Source organism: Pinus tabuliformis, chromosome 7 (genome assembly GCF_031772625.1).
Source record: "Pinus tabuliformis cultivar Carrire ecotype Pingquan chromosome 7, CPIR1, whole genome shotgun sequence".
In the NCBI taxonomy this organism is placed as follows: Eukaryota; Viridiplantae; Streptophyta; class Pinopsida; order Pinales; family Pinaceae; genus Pinus; species Pinus tabuliformis.
In genome coordinates this window covers 182,311,659-182,333,594 of record NC_142293.1, presented here as the reverse complement: position 1 = coordinate 182,333,594, position 21,936 = coordinate 182,311,659, and the positions used below count along the sequence as shown (strand labels likewise).

General features: G+C 42.0%; 1 protein-coding gene across 4 annotated transcripts in view; it reads right to left on the bottom strand.

The window, feature by feature from the left end:
• The window catches only part of LOC149246455 (OVARIAN TUMOR DOMAIN-containing deubiquitinating enzyme 12-like), a 323,598-nt gene that overhangs the window by 1,313 nt on the left and 300,349 nt on the right, over positions 1-21,936 (bottom strand). The window lies entirely within an intron of this gene.

Here is a 21,936-nt window from a genome sequence, read left to right as displayed (position 1 = left end):
TGTCATCGCGATAAAATTGCGATTTTCGCAACACTGCAGAAATTAATCATGGTAAATAATGAATAAATCACTACTGCAATTTTCACAAATAATAATAGGAACTGAGAAATAATGCAAACACAAAAAATAATTAACACTAATATTTTTTGGACAAATTGTTCCCGTAAAAACCCCAGTGTGAGGAAAACCAATTCTACGGATGATGGTTTTATTATTAATCTTCAACAAAATTTGAGAATTACAATCTGCTTGCCTCTCACTGGAAAAGCCCCAACAAATATTTTTCTCTTCACAAAAATGATCTGGAAACCATAAACTCTCCCTCTGCAGATGTACTTGGCCTCTCCGTGCAATTTTCACTCCTTCCAGCAACTCGCACCAGCTGCTCCAGAAATTCACACTACCTTCGGGTGGTAGCTACAGCCACTGACAACTAAAACGAGCCTCTCTGTAACTTGGACTGCCTAACTAGCTATTCACACTACTAAATCGACCTCTTCTTCTGTTGATGAAATCAACCTCCTTCCTCTCACTAGAAACTAGAAATCACTTAGTAAATTCCTCTGCAAAATTTCTCCCCAATTTTCACTACTGAAACCCTTTTTGTTGGTGTTTCCCTCACTCAAACTGCACCCGTGCTGTCTCTACAACTAGGTGATTCAAACTCCTTGTTGTTGAAGTTTCTAAGTTTACTTAGTTTAGAAACCCTTCATGCACTTTTTCTGGTTTATTCCTACCTACTTGTTACTTTTCTTTAACAAGTTATTTACAAAGTAAATACTGAAAATAAACACCAGTGCATTATCAACATATTACATATTAGCAACTAAAAGAAACAAGAACAAACACACCACATGACACCATTATTTTTGGACCAATGTCCCCAAAAAAACCCAATGTAGGAAAATCGGTGCAGCTATCTGAGGGTTTTCTTATTAAGCAATATCATAGTACAATCTGGATGCCGAAACTAGCCTACCCAACAGAGAATTTTCTTAGCATCTATACCTCACAGTTTGAGAGAAATCTCCTGGCTGAAACCCGGAAAATCCTTCCAGCAGCTCCTCAGCACAAAACTGCTCTGCAACCCTAGCGTCTGCCCAATCTAGACTGCGTCAGCCCCTCTCTGTCTCACGCTAGCCCTGCGTCAGCCTTTCTTGGCCTACGTCAGCCCCAGGAGGCCCTGCGTTAGCTTTCTGGGCCTCTGCATCAGACACGCTGGCCTCTCTGGTGCTCTGCGCAGCACTTGGCTGCCTCTGCGTGGCCCTGCGTGAGCCCTTGCTGGCTCTACGTCACTCTCCTTGGTTGTTGCGCTGCTCTCCCGACACAATCTCTGCCTTCTCTGTTTCTCTGTACTCAATGCCCCTCAGCTGCTCTCCCGATCACTGATTCTATCTCTCTTAGCAAACCCCGCTCTAGAGAATAGAATGACTGATCACTCTGGTGTATTCTCCAAGTGACCCTCAAGCCTCCTCTTATACTTTTCCTATTGACATATCAATGACCGAGATTAAGTCCCTAATCAACAGCTAAGATTAGATCTGGCTTGATCCATGTTTTCTGGACCCTTCTAACATAGATTCATATAATACACATTAATATTTTATTTTCCCTAAGTTTAGACTTAGGGACTCCATTAAAAATATTAATTATTTTAATATCTCCTGATCTGTTTAGAATTTGCCCAAACCCTTTCTAGGTATTGGAGATCTCATGTGCCCCAACCTCTCCACCAAATTTCGTGGCTAGAGCACATCCGATGCTACCTCAAATCAACACTCCCTCTTAGCGAGGACTGTGCTCTAGCAATACTCCTCACTGAGTATTACTCTGATCATCCAGCATCGGTACCTGTGCTGATGCTAGGCCTTCCTACCCAACATCCTCTGCACTGCTGCCCATGGTTCTGCCACTATTGCATCTGTACGACAGCTCCCTATGCATCCGTGCTACTGCTGGTCCTTTCTCCCAGCACTGCATCCGCACCGCACCTCCTCTCATCATGCTGCATCGTGCTGCCCACTGCTGCACTGCAACTCAGTTACTGAGAAGTAAGTAACTAATCTCCCAACTGACCTCCTTGTTGGGCTAGAAACACCCTCTGATATTGAAGCTCCCTCTGCTGCTGACAAGTCTCCCTCTCTGACCTCTACGCTACTGCATCAACTCCCTGCATCTCGCACCGTTGCACACCTCTTTGTGCCTTCCTGCACTGGTGCAACACTCCTGTGGCTCTCGCCCTACAGCAGCCTGCTAGCTCTGCACTGTCTCGAGACTACTGCACTGTAGCTCTCTCTGCCACTCCATCCGCATCCGTCTCTACCCACTCAGCCAGTCCTGCTACTCCTCGTTGGGGCTCCCATAGCAAGGTCTAATCCAAGAGGTTGGGTACCTCAAGGATCCTGCCCCTCATCATCTATAGTCCTCCTAACTACAGCTCGATGTCTCCCCACTTTCGCTCAAGTGGTGTGTGTGCACTCATGGCACAGTCATCATCTGTCAAAACTTCCTTCTCTGCCCATGTTGGCGTTGCCTTAGTCTCAGAAGACTCTCCCTTACTCTTCTTCCTTGAGCACTGGGTCACATAATGAGCCATCTCCCCACAGTGGAAACACTTGATCTTGGAGAGATATTTCTTCTTCTCCTACTTTCCCTCAAATGCTAGGGCCACATCCTCCTCCTCCTGCTTGACCTTGATCCCTTTGTTGCTGCTACCTATCTTCGACTGTCGTTTGATCTCTTCCTGGCGAAGAGCTGCCCATATCTCGTCCCAAGGTGGGAGAGTCCCTCTGCCCACGATACTCTAGACAAACACTTCCCAATCTTCTGAGACAGCATTGCATCTGTGTTGTTGTTGGCCCTGCTGCACTATTGTGAACACTGAACTCCCTGTTGATTTGGGGTAGCATCGAATGTGCCCTAGCCACGAAATTTGGTGGAGAGGCTAAGGCACATAAGATCTCCAATACTCAGAAAGGGTTTGGGCAGATTCTAAACAGTTTGGGAGATATTAAAATAATCAATATTTTTAATGGGGTCCCTAAGTCTAAACTTAGGGAAATTAAAATATTAATGTGAATCAATATAAAACTGCGTTAGAATGGTCCAAAAGTCATGGATCAAGCCAGATCCAATCTTAGCCGTTGATTAGGGACTTAATCTCGGCCGTTGATCTGTCAACGAGAAAAGTATAAGAGGAGGCTTGAGGGTCATTTAGAGAACACACCAAGAGATCAAGATTTCGACTTTCTGGGGCTGGGTTTGCTGAGAAAATTGTTGCAGTTGAGGAACAGTGAATACAGAAGCAGAGATGGCAGAAGTTGGAACTGTTGGGAACAGCCAGAACTGCCGGGAACTGCTAGAACTGTCAGGAAAGCTGACGCAGAGGGCAGAAGCCGGAACTACCAGGAACTGCCGGGAAAGCTGACACAGAGGGCAGAAGCCGAAACAGCCGGGAACTATCGGAACTGTCGGGAAAGCTGACACAGAGGGCAGAAGAGACTGACACAGTCGCTAGAGGCTTATGCTGGGGTTTTTCGTGGGGCAGATTGGAGCTGAGGAGCTGCCAGAGTGTTTATCTGGGGTTTCAGCTGGAGCATCTGTCTCCGAAGGAGAGGTACTACTGCCGAGATTTTTCTCTGTTGGGTGAGCCAGATTTGGCACCCTGATTTTATTCTAAAACTGGTAAAAAAAATCAAACCCTCAGATAGTTGCATCGGTTTTCCCACATTGGGTTTTTCCGAGGACATTAGTCCAAAAATAACGCTGTCATTTGTGTGCTTGTTTTTGTTTCCTTCAGTTGATGATCTGTAATGTGTTCAGCATGTACTTGTGTTTATTTTCAGTATTTACATGATAAATAACTTGTTAATTAATCAAAACAAGTAGGAAGGAATAAATCAGAAAGTACATGGAGGGTTTCTAACTGTTAGACTTAGAAACTTCAACATGCTATCAAAGTGTGGTTGTAGATCATAGGAGAATTGAGGACATCAACTAAGCAGAGCAGCGGCAGCAGAAAACAGTTGTCCCGAGTGATAGAAGTTGTTCCTAGCAACAAAACAACAAGGGGTGAAGCAGTGCCTGCATCATCAAGTTCGGGCCAAGAAGAGGCCGCGCAGAGGCTGAGGGAGGCAAAGACAGGCTCACGCAGAGGCCAAAAGGGCTAACACAATTGGCTCAGGGAACTGGTTTGTCTGTGCTGGGACTGCACAGAGCCTAGGAGCTCTCACCTTCAGGTTGTTGGGGTTTAGGAGGCTGTGGATAAGTTGCAGAGTGGAGCTGGTGGGGTACTGTTGTCAGAACAGTACCTAACAGGGCAAGGCCAAGGAGGAGGGAGTTGCTACCGAGGGTTTCTAGCCGAGAAATCCGGATCAATGGTATGGTTGCACAGACGATCAGAGTAGGGGGCATCTCGACATCGGTAGAAGGATTTCCAGGAGGGAAATCGAGGCTCAGAGGGAGTCACATCGAGAACTTCCAGGAGGGAAGTAGAAGAGCAGCGGAATGGCACTACATGGAGTAAGAGACCAAGACAAACTGGACGGAGCCTCAAACTTCGTAGTCTGGAAGGCCAAAATCTTATCCGTACTTGACAGAAATCGTGTCAAGCACTTCGCCTTAAAGACGATAGCGGTCCCAGTTGACCCAGCTAACAATGACAAGTATGAGGAAGCAATGGCGAGGGCCAAGAGTATCATTCTTGACGAGGTCAAGGATCATATAGTACCACATATTGCCGAGAAGAATACGGCACAGGAGATGTGGGAGGCCCTAACCAAGTTGTATCAGCATACTTCCGTGCAGAAGAAGATGCTCCTAGAAAATTAGCTGCGGTCATATCAAATGCAGAAGGGAGAACATATTGACACCTTCCTTGGTCGATTGAAGGAGATTTGAGATCAGCTGACTTCCATAGGGGCCACACCAGATCCAGAGTTGATGGTGAGAACAATCCTAAATGCAGTCTCAGAAGACTGGGAGGTGTTTGTCTAGAGCATACTAGGCAGGGCGACCCTTCAAGATTGGGAGGAAATGTGGGCAGCTCTTCGCCAAGAAGAGATCAGGAGGGTGACCAAGACGGGAAGCAGCAGCAAGGGGATCAAAATCAAGAAGGAGGAGGAGGTGGATGCTGCCCTAGAATCTGAGGGTAAGAAAGAAAAGCGGAAGAAGGACCTCTCCAAGGTCAAATGCTTCCACTGTGGGGAGCTGGGTCATTATGTGACCCAGTGTCCAAGGAAGAAGAGCAAGGGAGAGGCTTCCGAGACCAAGGAAGCGCCAACAAGGGCAAAGAAGGAAGTGGAGACAGACGATGTCTATGCCATGAGTGCACACACACCACTTGAGCAAAAGTGGGGAGACATCGAGCTGTAGTCAGGAGGACTACAAAAGATGAGGGGCAGGATCCTCAAGGTACCCAACCTCTTGGATTATACCTAGCTACGGGAGCCCCAAAGAGGAGTAGCAGGACTGGCGGATGTGGTAGAGACGGATGGGGATGGAGCGGCAAAGAGAGCTACAGTGGAGGATTCCCAGGACAGCGTGAGTCTAGCAAGCTACAACAGTGCGAGAGGTACAGGAGTGTTGCACCAGTGCAGGATGGCATAGAGAGGTGTGCAACAGTGCAAGATGCAGGGAGTTGTTGCAGCAACGTAGAGGTCAAAGAGGGAGCACTTGTCAGCGACAGAGGGAGTTTCAACATTGGGAGTGTCTCTAGCCTGACAAAGATGTCAGAGTTGGGAGATCAGTTACTTACTTCTCAGTAACTGAGTTGTAGTGCAGCGGTTAGCAGTGGCGTGCTATGGGCAGCATGATGAGAGGGGATGCAGTGCAGACGCAGCAGTGGCAGTGGCAGGGCCATGGGCAGCAGCACGGATGCAGAGGGAGCTATCGTACAGATGCAGCAGTGGTAGTGGTAGAGCCATGGGTGGCAGTACGGGATGCAGTAGTACAGATGATGGGCAACAGGCCTAGCATCAGGGACCGATGCCGGATGATCAAAGTAATACTCAGTGAGGAGTATTGCTAGAGCACAGTCCTCACTAAGAGGGAGTGTTGATTTGGGGTAGCATCGGATGTGCTCTAGCCACAAAATTTGGTGGAGAGGCTAAGGCACATGAGATCTCCAATACCCAGAAAGGGTTTGGGCAGATTCTAAACAGTTTGGGAGATATTAAAATAATTAATATTTTTAATGGATTCCCTAAGTCTAAACTTAGGGAAATTCAAATATTAATGTGAATTAATATAAAACTGTGTTAGAATGGTCCAAAAGTCATAGATCAAGCAAGATCTAATCTTAGCCATTGATCAGGGACTTAATCTCGGTCGTTGATCTGTCAATGAGAAAAGTATAAGAGGAGGCTTGAGGGTCACTTGGAGAACACACCAAGAGATCAAGATTTTGACTTTTTGGGGCTGGGTTTGCTGAGAAAGTTGAGAGAGTGGTATGGAGTTGCAGCTGAGGGGCAGTGAATACAAAAGCACAGATGGCAGAAGCCGGAACCGCTGGGAACAGCCGGAACTGCCGGGAAAGCTGACACAAAGGGCAAAAGTCGGAACTGCCGGGAAAGCTGACACAAAGGGCAAAAGTCGGAACTGCCGGGAAAGCTGCTGCAAAGGGCCGAAACCGGAACTGCTGGGAACAGCCGGAACTGCCGAGAAAGCTGACGCTGAGTGCAGAAGAGGCTGACACAGTCCCTAGAGGCTAACGCTGGGGGTTTTCATGGGGCAGATTGCAGCTAAGGAGCTATCGGACTGTTTATCCAGGGTTTCAATTTGTCTCCGAAGGAGAGGTACTACTGCCGAGATTTTTCTCTGTTGGGTGAGCCAGATTTGGCACCCTGGTTGTATTCTGAAACTGCTTAATAAACCAAACCCTCAGATAGCTACACTGGTTTTCCCGCATTAGGTTTTTCCAAGGACATTAGTCCAAAAATAACGGTGTCATTTGTGTGCTTATTTCTGTTTCCTTCAGTTGATGATTTGTAATGTGTTGAGCATGTACTTGTGTTTATTTTCAATATTTACATGGTAAATAACTTGCTAATTAATCAAAACAAGTAGGAAGGAATAAATCAGAAAGTACATGGAGGGTTTCTAGCTGTTAGACTTAGAAACTTCAACACTACCTCTCCATCTGTTGTTGCTACAACTACAAAAACTGCAATTGAAAAGCATCCAAAATACTAAATCAACTATGATCAGTATGATGCATCTGCCTCCCGAGTCTCTAACTGCTACTAGTCTCTATGTTGTCATTGAAGCCTATGTGTTGCTGCTAACTCTGCTTTGTGCCAGCTGCACTGCTGCCAACTTTGCACTGTGCTGCCCAGTATCTGACCGCTACTAGCCACTGCATCTGTCAATTTGGCATCTGACTGCACCATTTGCCACATATCAATCCTGCTACTGAAATATTGTCGGCTCCCGTAGCAAGGTATCGATTCATGTGGTGGACTTCCTCAAGAATCCTACCCATCCTATAGCTCTTTGGGGCTATAAAACCAAATCACCCCACCTCACTCCTAGAGGTATATCAATGATCATGGCAAACTCTTCCTCCAATCTGGAGGACAACCTGTCGATCTTTGCATGAGCTGCCACCTGGTCTTGCTTCTCCTCCTTGTCCTTCTTCTTGAGAGGGCACTGGGTGTTGCAGTGGCCAAGCTCACCACATCTGAATCATTTGACCTTGGAAAAGTCCTTCTTCCTCCTACGTTGCTCCTACTCCCCCTTTGATGCAAGGGCCACATTCTCCTCTTCCTTCACTTGCTTCGTCCCACTGTTGTTGCTGCTACCACTGATGGTGCTCTTCACCAAATCTCGCCTCATCTCCTCCTGCTGCAAATCAATCCACATTCGATCCCACTTTGGCAACTTGTCTCTGCCCCGAATACTCTGGATGAAGAGCTGTTAATCTTCGAAAACTAACCGCACCAATTTTGTAGGCTAGGGCGCTGACCCTACTGCAAACAGTTGGTCTCGAACATCCTGAATTCTCGCGAGGAAGGGGTCTATGTGCTCCCCTCTCTGCATCCTTGTACATCTTAGCTTCTCAAGATAGATCTTCTGAGCAGATCTTCCGCTGCTCGGAAGATCCTAGTATAGCATAGCGAGAGCTTCCCACATCTGCCTGACAGTATCTTTCCCAACTATGTGAGAATCAGCCTCTTTGCTTTCGCCATCTCCTTCTTGTAGGTCTTCATCTGATCTGCATCCGTGGGTATAGCTACCACATTACCGATGTAGGCTTTGAGATCATATTCATTTAGAAGACGGGAAATTCTTGCCTCCCAGATCACGTAGTTGGAGGCTTCGTCCAACCAATCCTGATCTCTCAGCCCTACTGATGTCATTTTTTCAAAAAGTCGAACTCCTCCTCTTCTCCTCTGTGCAGTTGTTGACTAGCTCTATGCACTCCCTGCTGGAGTGGGAAAATACGCTCACAACTACTGCTACTCTGCAATGAAAAATCGAACTTGTGGACTAGAAGTTCCCTGAGGAAAGAATTCCCTTAGTGTGTGATCTTCCTTCCTCCTGACGCTATTCTACACCAGCAAACTACTGCAAAATAACTGCGTCCTAGCTGAAGATCTGCTCTACAAGGAAGGAATATACTGCTTCTCCCTTTGCCTTTGGTAATCTTTGATCTGGAAAATTTAATCTCTGTCGAATCTCTCAGAGAAATAAACTTTTCCACAAAAATTGACCCTCCTGGCCAAAGGGACTGCGCAACTCCTGGGGTTTCGAACAGCTGCTTACGCAGTGCTTCGAAGCTCCTTCTTCCAGCCTGCAACTAAGCTCTCCGGCTATAACCTGTGCTCCAATACCATGTGAAAATTCAGAAAACCCTGAATCCTATTGCAACAAATGATGTTAATTCTTCTAATTGTTAATTCGATTAAACAATTTACTTGCTGTGTGCTACGACAAATATTGAATTAAATACACTGCAACCTTCACAAAATAAATGTTGCCGAAAGAATGCTGAAAGAATAGATGCACACACACAAATACACAATTGTTTTTGGACTAATTCCTTGGAAAAACCCAACTTGGGAAAACCAATGCAGCAGCTGAGGGTTTTAATATTATGCAGTAGTTAATTTGAGTGCAAGACTATGGATGCTTAAAACTAACAATCCATACAAAGAAATGACTGAAAATAAATCTAGTGAGAAAAATCTCAACCCCACAGGCGATCCGACACTGACCTTGGCTCAAGTTGAGCTGCTCTTTGCTGCCTCTACGCAGTCACTACGTCAGCTTATGCAGTATTGCGTCCCCACAACTCGGAATTTCTTTCCCTCTCACTATCTGATCAGCTGTTGTCTAGAAGATGGATTGTATTGGCCTCTAGATGTTGAAGTTTCTGAGTTTACTTAGTTAGAAACCCTCCATGCACTTTATCTGATTTATTCCTACCTACTTGTTATTTTTCTTAACAAGTTATTTACAATGTAAAAACTGAAAATAAACACTGGTGCATGCTCAACATATTACAGATCAGCAACTAAAAGAAACAGAAACAAACACACCATATGACACCATTATTTTGGGACTAATGTCCCCGGAAAAACCGGTGCAGCTATTTGAGGGTTTTCTTATTAAGCAATATCAGAGTACAATCTGGGTGCCAAAATTGGCCTACCCAACAGAAAATTTCCTTGGCAGTAATACCTCTCAGTTTCTGACAAATCCCCTGGCTGAAACCCTGGATAATCCTTCCGGCAGCTACTCAACACAAATATGCCCCAAAAACCCTAGCGTTAGCCTCTCTCTGGACTGCGTCAACCCCCCTCTGCCTCACGCTAGCCCTACGTCACCCGGATGGGTCTACGTCAGCCCTGGGAGGCCCTGCTTCAGCGCTCTGGTCCTCTGCGTCAGCAACGTTGGCCTCTCTGAGGCTCTGCGCAGCTCCCGGCTGCCTCCGCGTGGCCTTGCGTGAGCTCTAGTTAGCTCTGCATCACTCTCCTTGGCTACTGCACTACTCTCCCGACACTATCTCTGCCTCTCTGTACTCAAATGCCCCTCAGCTGCATCTCCCGATCACTAATTCTATCTCTCTTAGCAAACCCCGCTCTAGAGAATAGAATGATTGATCACTCTGGTGTATTCTCCAAGTGACCCTCAAGCCTCCTCTTATACTTTTCCTATTGACATATCAACGGCCGAGATTAAGTCCCTAATCAACAGCTAAGATTAGATCTGGCTTGATCCATGTCTTTTGGACCATTCTAACACAGTTTCATATTAATCCACATTAATATTTTAATTTCCCTAAGTGTAAATATCTCCTTAACTGTTTAGAATCTACCCAAACCCTTTCTGAGTATTGGAGATCTCATGTGCCCCAACCTCTCCACCAAATTTCGTGGCTAGAGCACATCCGATGCTACCCCAAATCAACACTCCCTCTTAGCGAGGATTGTGCTCTAGTAATACTCCTCACTAAGTATCACCCTGATCATCCAACATCAGTCCCTGTGCTAATGCTAGGCCTGCTGCCCACCATCTAGTTTGATCTTCAATGCTCTGATACTGTTGGAAATATTGAAAGGAGGGGTTAATTAGTATTCCTTAGCAATTAGCACTTTTAAATCTTTTCAAAGCATTAGTTAATCCTCAATTATTATTAATGTTTATGCAATAATAACAGTAAATAAAAGAACACAGTAGGCACAAAAATTTTAGGTGGAAAACCCCCTCCGGGTCAAAAACCACCTAACGCTTTTCTAATAAATTCTTTAATCTTCAGCCCCAATTGAAATGAAAGCAAAAACTTCCTAGAATTCTAGAAAAACATTCTTCTCTAGCTCCCACTGGAAGGACGCCCCAACGCCCTGGTTTCTTCAGTAGTCAACTAGATGGATGCCCCAACATCCTAGACCAACCTACCACCCTGAAATGCTCACAGGCTCCAACCTATAGGCGACTTCATGCACCAGCCTAGCACCTCCCTGCCACCCTATATTGACTGAATAAAGACGAGTGTGGATTGTCGTACCAGGGACAATGACCCACGATACAATATGATTTACAATGATTTTGACTGAACACCCAATCACACGGTGACATGCAACCCAGCCACGACATCATCCCAACAAAGACTCCTATACCTCCCAATAATGCCTTTTCAACTCTAGGTAGATTGACTCCTTTACAATAATGACTCTTCCAATGATGACACTTTTACAAATGACTCTTTTACAACTTTACAATGATGACTCTTGGCCTTGACACTTCTTCACAATATACGGATGGTTGTCATGTCTTCAAAGGATGTCCTACAACAATGCTTCCTTTGATTTGATACTTCTGCTCTTGAATTCTTGCTTGAAGTTGTACTTGAATCTTCTTCTACCTGCATGCAAAATTTGCCCCGCAAAACCAATCCCAAAACAAAAAAAAATACCCTTCAACTAACCTCGGCCTACAAAACACATGTAAGTGCATAATAATGAATAAATACAAATTAAAATTACAATGCGTACCTGAAGTGTGATCACTTTTGTTGTTGACTAGTTGTAGCAGTAGAAAAAGACTCCCACTCTTGATATAGGTCTGGACTCTATGCAAGACTATACCCAAAACTGACCAAAAGATAGATACAATAAAAACTAATCACAGACCCTAGACTTGTGATGGACCAAGTTCTAAGTACAACAATAGAGACCATTCTATCAACTATGACAAGACAAGTAACATGAACATACAACATCATATAGATTTAGAAGACTTGGTGTAGCATCAAACGTGTAGTATCAAGAATATGGCATCCGAAATGCAGTATCAAAACTAAATGTGACATATAGAGACATAGAGATATAACCGAGACCCTGTATGTACTTACGTTGTCCCGCAAAAACATATGTCAGAGATGATACTCGTATTTCAAATGTAAACACTAATCATACATACCTTGCGGTAGGATACTTACCCTTGCCTATTGATGTGTGGTCCTTATTGCAGTGATCCTTGAATGCATGTGTTTTCTTTCCTTCTAGGAGCTCGATATTGAATCTGTCGTATCTATGTAATTTTGGATCTCCAGGGTCTGAAATTTCGTCCTGTGGTAGCCCTCTGAGTCTGCTTTCCAACCCCACAGGTCTGATCAAGATTGAATTCTTCAAGAAAGAGTTATGCCCAATCTCCCACGATGACCTGATTATAGACTAGTTCAGTAGAGCGAACTTGTACGAAGTTCCACGTGTCATTGTTGCAACCTTAGGTCCTAAAAAAAACTACTAAGCAAAGTACCGTTCGTCCTCTTTCTGTGACTATTTACAAAATTTGAATCTAATGCTCAAAGAGAAAGTTATGACGATTTTCCCAACGTCCCCTGTTTGGCATGGAAATCGGGAGTCTGTAAAAACCCTAACTTCCTCATACATATCTCCGAAAATATAGCGAACCAAGATCTGAAATTCAGTCATGAGGTTCATCAAGATTTCGGCTCAAATGCGTTTTAATTTCAGCTTCTGAAGTTTCACAAAAAAAAACGTTATAGTGAAAATGCCACAATGACCTGTTTGAAGCCACAAAATCCCTACTAGAGGAGGATATGAGAGTCATTATTTATATGAATGTCTTGAGTTGAGAGGGTCCTCAACAAGTGAATGTTGGAGGGACTTTAGGAGCAATTTTTTTATTATTAATTATTGACTATTCAATGACCACAACCAATTATGAGTGCCATGCCACAACTCCATAGGGTTTTAGCCCACTAACTAGGGTTACTAACTTCAAACGTGAATATCTCTCAAACCGTGAAGAATTACTTGGCGTGCCATATATCAACGGAAACATCTCGATGAGTAGAATACATCTAGAAAATCATTGACTCAGAATAGAGTAAGTTGTCACATCAAAATTCTCATGCAAGATCGGGGTAGCCCCTGGTGCTGCTTGGGTTGACATCAACGACAACCACTGATCAACAGATACCATGTGAAAATTCCTTGATTGCAATTACTGGATATTATCCTCCTAACTCTTAGTAGTTAAATTGTTTACGATAATTACAAATAATTCACAATTGCAATCTTCACCAAAAATACGCTGCAGAAAATAAAATCAAGAACTGAGAAATAGATGCGCACACATAAAAAATCGACACAATAATTTTTGGATTGAAAAGTCCTCGGAAAAACCCTGAAGGGAAAACCAGTGCAGCAAATGAGGGTTTATTTTATTATGCAGCAAATTCTGAGAGTACAATAATCTGGTTTCCTCATTGGGAATCCTCCAACAAATATACTAGCAAAATATCTAGGAGAAATTTTTCTCCATCTACAAATCTACTGGGCCTCCCTATGGCATGCTCAAACCCTCTCACTGGCAACTCGGTTCACCTGGAATTTGCATTGTCTAGCCTGGGAAATTCGTACTACCTGCGTCTCAGCTCTAACTTAGCCTTCCAGCCTCCACCTATATCTGGAAATGACTCACTCTTCTTTCTGGGTGATCTCACGGCCTTCAATTGCTGAAATGACCCTCTTTCCGACACTCTCACTAGGGTTTCTGGCTACTCGCATTGGCTATTCGGCCCCTCTGCAGAATAATTTCAGCCTCCTTTTCCTACCTCTCGAACACTAGAAAACTGTTGGGAAACTCTCTAGAATTCTCCTTTGTTGCTCCCTCAATCATTGATTGTTTTCTTCTCTAGCTCAAACTCTCTTCCTTGCTAAATCACAACAACTATATAATTCGATCTGCCAAGGAAACTCGCTCCCCTCTTATGTCTTTCTCCATCCCATTGACTTGCTCTTATAATCTCTCGTCGGACCTTCAACAACCATGATTAGATCCTCATAAATAGCTAAGATTATCTCAGAGTTGATCAGAGTGATTTTCCATAAGTTTCTAGAGCATAAATCAATCTCCTCAATTAATTCACTTTAATTAACCATTTTCCCTAAGTTAGACTTAGGAAATATTTAAATGATCGCTAATTAATTTAGTGAAGGAGTTTCACAAGCTTATCTCACGAAACCTTCGCTGGGTTGTGGAGATTTCGTATTCCTTAGCCTCGTAGATACAAATCGAAACTAGAACACCTGTCTGGAGCTACCAAAACACTTTGTTTCCACCCTTCTTCATTTTTCTTTTTCATTTTATTGAATTTTCTTTTATTTCACTGCTAGGGGCTCCAGGGGATGAGAGCATGTTGTGTAAGATATAGCAGTGATTACCCCCTTAACACGGGGCAGTGCATTTCCCACCAAGGATTGGAACGTGCATGGATTCCTTAATATGTAGGGGGCACTCGTTGGGGCCCTAGGAACCAGGGTGATGGCCATAATGTAAGGGTTAGAGCTCATGTTTTGCTTTTCCCCATGTGATAAATTTTATTGTGCCAACCATCTTTTGCATTTTGTGGTATTATTTTTTTATATGTGGCCATGATATGCTTTTATATTTTTTTAGTTGCATCAACCTCTGGGGCATTGTTCCAGGCCCGACCCAAACATGTGGATAAGGGTAGGGGAGTACCATGTGAAAGTTTTCGTGAAATGCAACAAATGAAATTTATTCTTCTAACTAGTTATTTATGCAATTTATTTGTGAAGACAAATAACGAATAAATCACACTGCAATTTCTAGATGCATACACACACTAAAAAATAGATGCACACACAAAATAAAAATGACACCAATATTTTTGGACAAAAGTACCCGGAAAAACCCAACTAGGAAAACCAGTGCACCAGATGAGGGTTTATTTTACTATATGCGGCAGCAAAACTTAAGTACAATATCAGGATGCCCATACTGGCAATCCAAATCAAAATTATCTCACCAAAATATTTGTGAGATAATTTTTCTCACTCCACAATTGATCCCAACTCCAAATCTAGCTCTGTCTGGGCTACTCGAAAGCCTCTACGTCAACCTTTGTGCTACCTCTGTGAAGGCTAAACTCCCACTGCCTGTGGAACTGCTCTGATGCAATCGTTCTGCCAAACTCAGCCTCTGAATATGACTTGCTTGGCCTTCTGGAAATTTTCCTGCCCACCAGCAACTGAATCCACCTCCTTTCCAGTTAAATCGAATTTCCCTTTGAAGCTACTGCGCAGTCCCGACATAGCGTCACTAAGGAATAACTCAGCGCTCTTGCTGCTAACTCTCTGGCACTGGAAACCCACTACAAATCACTTCTGCTACTCCCTCTCGCTTTTGCCTTCCTTTCGCTTTAACTCTTCTTCCCTGCTCAACTTCTCTAGCTGGATAGCTCAATCTACCAAGGAACTCGCTCTATTGATGTGTTTATCTCCATCACCATCGATTTGCTCTTATAATCTCTCGTTGGTGAACCAACGACCATGATTACATCCTCATCAACGGCTACGATCACCTCAAACTCAATCCATGTGAGTTTGTATAGCATTCTCACCTTTCCTTAATTAATTACTATTAATTAACTTGTTTTTCTAAGTTAGGCTTGGGAAAAATTTAAATGATGGTTAATTAATTTAATTAGGGTGTTTCGCAAGCTTATCTCGTGAAACCTTTTCTGGGTTTTGAAGATTTCATGTTCTTAGCCTCTTTGACACATATCAAGACTAAAACACTCGTTCGATGCTACCAAAACTAACATACCAGAGCCTTCTGGACCCCGAGGGGAAAGATGATGAAATAGGCCATGTAATGTGCAGAGAGGAGTGGAAAATGTGGAATGGGAAAGCAGGACCACATTACCAAAATTAGGTTTCCCAAGTAGTGCCCATCTTAAAGTTGTAAGCCAGTGGGTGAGATCGCACGGGATTAGGGTTGAGGATTAACACCCCAGTTAAGGTAAGGGAGAAAGACTACAATCGAAACCCTTCCTTCTTTCAAGTCACCCAAAAATCCATACCCAAGTGTTCCCAAAAAAAAACAAGCATAAGTACCCAATTGAACAATGAAAGACATACCTTTAGGATTGAATGGCTCACCTCCAAACATATGATCTCAACAGATGGGCGAGGGGCCATATGACTAGCTTAGGGAGATCAGACATCTAGCACAATATCAACTACAATGGTGGCTGTCAGGGGTTGTCAGGTGAAGACAAATCTAGGAGAAAATTTCTCCCATGGAGTCACCCATTGGTGGTGGGTAACATGTACTTTGACCAAATTTGACCTTATGTCTCATCATCAATTGGTTATTGGATTGTTGACTTGGATAGTGAAGGCTTTGACCTTTGACTTGTTGATGGATGTACTTGGTGTGAAAATTCCTTGAAATGCAACAACTAGAAATAATTCTTCTAACTAATAAATTAATTATGCAGTTTATTTTGTTTACGATAAAATAATGAATTATTCACGCTACAATTTCTTCACCATAAAAAATACCGCGGAAGCAAAAATAGGAACTGATAAATGCTAGCAGTTGAGGCTTTTTATTATTATCCAACAATGAATTTTTTAGTACAATAAAATGACGCCAAACTGGCGTTTCTATCTAAGAGAAATACTGGCAAAATTTACTAAGGGAAATTACCCTCTTCTCCAAGCAATCTCGGCTACTGGCTTCCTCTGAAAGGTTAATCGTCCAACCCATGCACATACCTTTCTGCACTGCTCCTGCGCAGGCTTCAACACGTGTGGCTAACAAACCTTCTCACAACAAGTCACCTTGCCTGTTGCTGCTTTGGAAACAATCCTCTTTGCTTTCTGGGAGACTTTCCTGGCCGTTGGGTGTTGAATCGAACTTCCCCATAGCTAAATCAAACTGCTCCTCTTGACACCATATGCAACCCTTGCGCATCCTCTTGGAGAATAAATTTCGTCCTCCCCTCTTTGCCTCTCCATAACTTGAAAAATTCCTCCAAATCTTTGTCAATGCCCCTCTCTAACTCGAACTCTGCTGCTGGCTAGCTCTAACAGACCAAGGAACTTGTACTAGTGGCTCTCTTGTGTGTTTCTCCATCTACTCATCAACCTCTTCTTATAATCTCCAGTTGAGTCTTCGACGACCAAGATTAAAACTTAATCGATGGTTAAGATCATCTCCAAGTCAATCCGTGTGAGTTTTTGGATAATTCTCACCTTTCTCAATTAATTACTATTAATTAACCAGTTTTCCTAAGACATAGGAAAAATTTAAATGATAATCAATTAACTTAATTGAGCTATCTCTAAGTGGAATTTCCAAAACCGATTCCTAGGTTTTGGAGAACTCTGTGTTTTAGCCTCTCTACAATGTTTTGAGACTAGAACACCATCCGATGCTACAAAAACTAACACTCCGTCTTAACGAGGAAGGTGTTCTCCAACTGTCTACATAACATCCTCCATACACATTGTTGATGTCTGACAACTGTAGTTGTCTGCCACTGTCCACCCACCACTACGCTAACTCTGATTCATTTGTTACTGACTGAGGTGCTCCAAACCCTAGGGTACAGGGTTGTGGAGGAATTTGGCACCACAAAGACACTTGTGGGCTAAGTACCCAAGGTGGGGGTTCTGCACCCAAAGGAGTGGGCCCAAAACTAAGAAGAGTTTTGATGACTTGGCAGTTGGAGATGATAGAGCACCCTTCAAGGAGCAAGGGGCTACTTAGAACACCAAGAGAGCCCTTGTAGTTTGGGAGAAATTATTTTTTATGTGTTTTTGTGTGGGATTATGGCACAAAAGACAAGTCGGCCTTACTTGAGACAACCCTAGAAGAGGGCTAGATGATTGCCACAAGAAAGTCATATAAATAGAGTGAGGAGAGAGCCTCATTCCACATCCAAGTGCAACGAATCATACGAAAACATCATCTAAATTAGCCTGTAGATCCAGGAGCTCAGCGAAGAAGGAATGAGATCTATTTTGGGGTGACTTCTCTACCCGCTAGAAAGACGAGTTGATTAGGAGTGCAGACCGTGACAAGAAGGGATATTCTAGGCAATCTTTTGTGTGAGATTTTAGTGGTGTAACCTCTTTAAAATCAAACTGCAATTTGTGCATTCTTGGCAAGAGGGTCGAGCACTGTCACTTCAGAATTGAAGAGGGCTGAAAGCCCTAACAATGGGCTAGAAGCAGCCCTAGAAGCCAACACATGGAAGGAGCTTGCAGGTAGAGGAGGACTGCAAGTTGAGGAAGGTTTTTAGGAGCATAAAGGAAGAGCTAATGTGCACTGTTAGAAGCCCTAACCAAGCCGAGAACCTATAACAATGTTCATATGCCCAGAATGTATGGAAAGGTATGTTGTATGGTGTTTTCAAGTTGATTTTGTTGCTAGTGGATGAGAGTCCTAGTTTGGACAGTTAGATTGAGCATCTTGAGGACTGTTTGGAGGTAAGTAGAAAGGTGTCCAGTGTGCCCTAGGTGCAGATCTGTGAAGGACTATTAGAACTGCTAGGAAAGGTAGAAGAGTGGAGCTCCAGGCTTGTTCTTTGAAGCGATAAAAAGGGTAGGCAAGGGAGCGGTTTGACTAGCCCTAAGTGTGAAAATTCCGAAACCCGAAACTTATTGCAGCAACTAGAAATAATTTTCCTAATTGTTAAATTAATTTTTAACAACTTATTTACTATGTGCTACAACGAATACTAAATCAATCACATTGTAGCCTGTTGTCGCACAGAATGTCTAGGCACCGCGACAATGCTCAGATGGGGGCTATCACCTTGATCCCAAATCTCTCGGTTTAAGTTGTCTCCCTAAAACAGGCTAAGGGGGGTAGACCCTATGGAAAAGTGGAATGAAGAAGAACTAGTTGGGAACCAGCCAGTTCGAGAGACACAGTGAAGTGATCAAGTACTTGATTAAGATTTAGCAAGACTTATAGGATTTGATTAGATTTTAAACGATTGATACCAGTGCCTTATGGAATCAACGATCTTGCTAGGGAAATTAAGACCAAGTAATCGATTAGCAACTGTTGCTTAGATGAATGACTATTTTATATGAAATGAAGATCCTAAAACTAGTGTGAGATGCAAGAATCTTGGTTAATTTTAGTTAAATGCCTATTTAAATGTGAACCCTTCAATCCTTTCTGTGTTGAACCTGATTTCATAGTAATTGGCGGAGAGAAAATCAGGAGAAGCACACTAAGGTGTGAGTAACTTTACCTCTCCTGAAATTCTAACATACCCAGTGCCTCCGGTGCTGCAGAGCACTGTGGCTCTGATCACTGCAAGGTCACCGTTTTAAGTACTATTAAAACAGGCTTCTCAAGAAAAGACGGATGGAGATTTATCTGTCTATCGAACAAACTTATGCTTGGAGGTAAATTTTATCTATGCAAAGTTAACTTATATGCAAATGCACCGAAAGATGAGATGAAGTTAGACTCGAGAATGGGAAAACACATATGTCGCAAAAGCCCTCAATTACCCAAATGAAATGCTCACCTTTTTTTAGATGAAGACTTAGAAAATAGACTCTTGAAGATACTATAGTTAAAACACCAGCTTATTTCAAATCTTCTTGATACAATTTAGTTCAAAGAAAACAAAAACAACTTTGCAATTTGATATCAATGTCAATAGATGCTAAAAAAAGTACACAATTTATGAAACAAAAAATATGCATTTTATCACAATTCCATGACAAAGTACTTAATTTTCAGAAATTAATTTTTAGGACAGTAGTAAGAAAAACTTAATGACAGCAGCAATATGACAATAAAAACAGTAAGCTATCAATGATATCTTTATTCCAAAAATTTACCGAAATTTTTCCAAACTTGCCCACATGAATTATCAAAAATTTTCAGCCTGTTATGATGTGATTTCTAGAATTATATCAGATCTGATATACTTATTACAGCCAACAATTAAAACATGAAATAAGCCTTATGATAAATGCCCAACTCAAGGAATTAATTCCTTAATGTATTAGACAACTTAGGCACTGATTTTAGGCTAACCCACATGAAATTTTTCCACTGTTATATTTCAGACTTCAAAAACAGAATTATTCAAAGATAACATTGACCCAAAATGTATATCTAGGCCAAATTCTTGATACACATCAAACATAAATGAATTATTAATGTATTTAGCAATTTTTTAGTTAATTTCAAACCACTTAGATGTGTTTTTCACCACTATTAAAAAGGTATATGATTGTTGTAACAAACAGTGAGGAAAAAGATGGTTTAGAAATCAAACCCTTAGGCCCTAGGCCTTGAAGATCACTTGCCCAAGTTGCCAAAAAAAATTCAATATCTGAAACACAAATTTTTACCAAATTTTCTGCAAAAACCCACCAATGATTAGCTTCAGAAAATCAAATATTCAAATCAGAAATGGAGCAAGGGAATCTAGGGCCAATGAGAGCTAGCACTAGGCCCAATAGAACTAGCGTTGGGCTAGGAGAAGGCAGATCTGGGCTTAGGAGCCCCAAAACTTGAAACCCTTGTTCTGAAAAAAATTATTTTGCTTCAGATCTTCAGATTTATTGCAAAATATTTAATGGTTGGCCTTGTAAAAAGATTTGGGATAAGATATTGCCCTCCAGCACCTAGATCTGTCTCAAACCCTCCAGATTTTCTTGAAAAATCTCAGATCTGAAGATTTACTTGGTTGATTTCTCAGATCTATCCCTGCAAACAATCTTTGAGCCCAAATCTTGCCCTCCAGGGTCTAGATGTAGCTCAGATCTGAAGATTTACTTGGCTGTTTTCTCAGATCTATTTCTGCAAACAATCTTTGAGCCCAGACCTTACCCTCCAGGGTCTAGATCGAGGTCAAATATGAAGATTTTCTTGGCTGATTTCTCAGATCTATTTTTGCGCAAGATCTTTGAGTCCAGATCTTTCCCTCCAGGGTCTAGATCTAACTCAGATCTGAAGATTTTCTTGGCTTATTTCTCAAATCTATTTCTACATAAGTGAAAAGAGAAAAACCCAATACCTAATATGTACAAAAATAAAGAAAATCCCAAAAACCCAAATGTTAAAATTCAAAATTATGTTACAAAATTTCAAATCTACAAAAGTAAATAAGAGATGTATACAAATAATTTACAGATGTATACAAATAATTTATAGATCTATCAGATCTGAAGAGTATAAGTCCAACTCCGGTCCCAAATCTAATAATCTAAGGCTCTTAATAGTCAGATCTATCAAAATTTCCACAAAATATTTAAAAGATTTTGAAATTTTAGAGAGGTACTAGCCCAAAAACACCCCGCAAAAAAAATAAAAACTAAAAAAAAAATTATCGTTAGATAAATCCTGAGGTTGATATGAAGTAGGGTCTTCAAAAAATATGTGTTGAGAGTTGGTTGGTCCAATCGAGAACTATCCCAAACGCTCAATGAGAACTTGAGAAATCTTCTACAAACACTAGATCAACCATCAAATCAAGTAGAGAAATAGAACAAGAAGAAAATTATGAAGAAATAGAAATACCTGCTACTTCAATCAAAATTAAAATGTTACCCTAGATCCAACAAACTGAATAAGATACTTGTATTCAAATTATTCTAAGAGAACTATTGATTGATAGTTTTCACATAATATTAAGCAGAAATTAAAATAATATTACCGTAAATTCATGAAGAGGAACACTACAGCACATTGAAACCCCAAAGACTTTTGCATTAATTCAAAAAAGTATACAAAAGAGCTTGAGAGCTTAGTACACGATCCAGAGATCAGATGATCCTGACTGACAAAATGACCTCCTATTTAAAGATAAATCCTCCGACGGCTAGTTCGAGTGATCCTCGTCAAAGCAATCTCGACCATTGATCAGAATTACAATTTCTTTTAATCTCATCCGTCGAAATTTTAAATTATTGAGGAAATTCAGAATTTTCAATTAAATGAATTTTAATTAACTCAAAAATAAAAATTGAGTTAATCTCTCCAAAGATCTGACTTTGACTTAAACCCCAAAGACCAAAGGCTTAAAATTTAGCAAAATAATTAATTTACCTTAGTCCCGGGACTTTTTAAAATTTGAATTTTAAAGGACCCACAAATTTTGCCTTTAGAAAA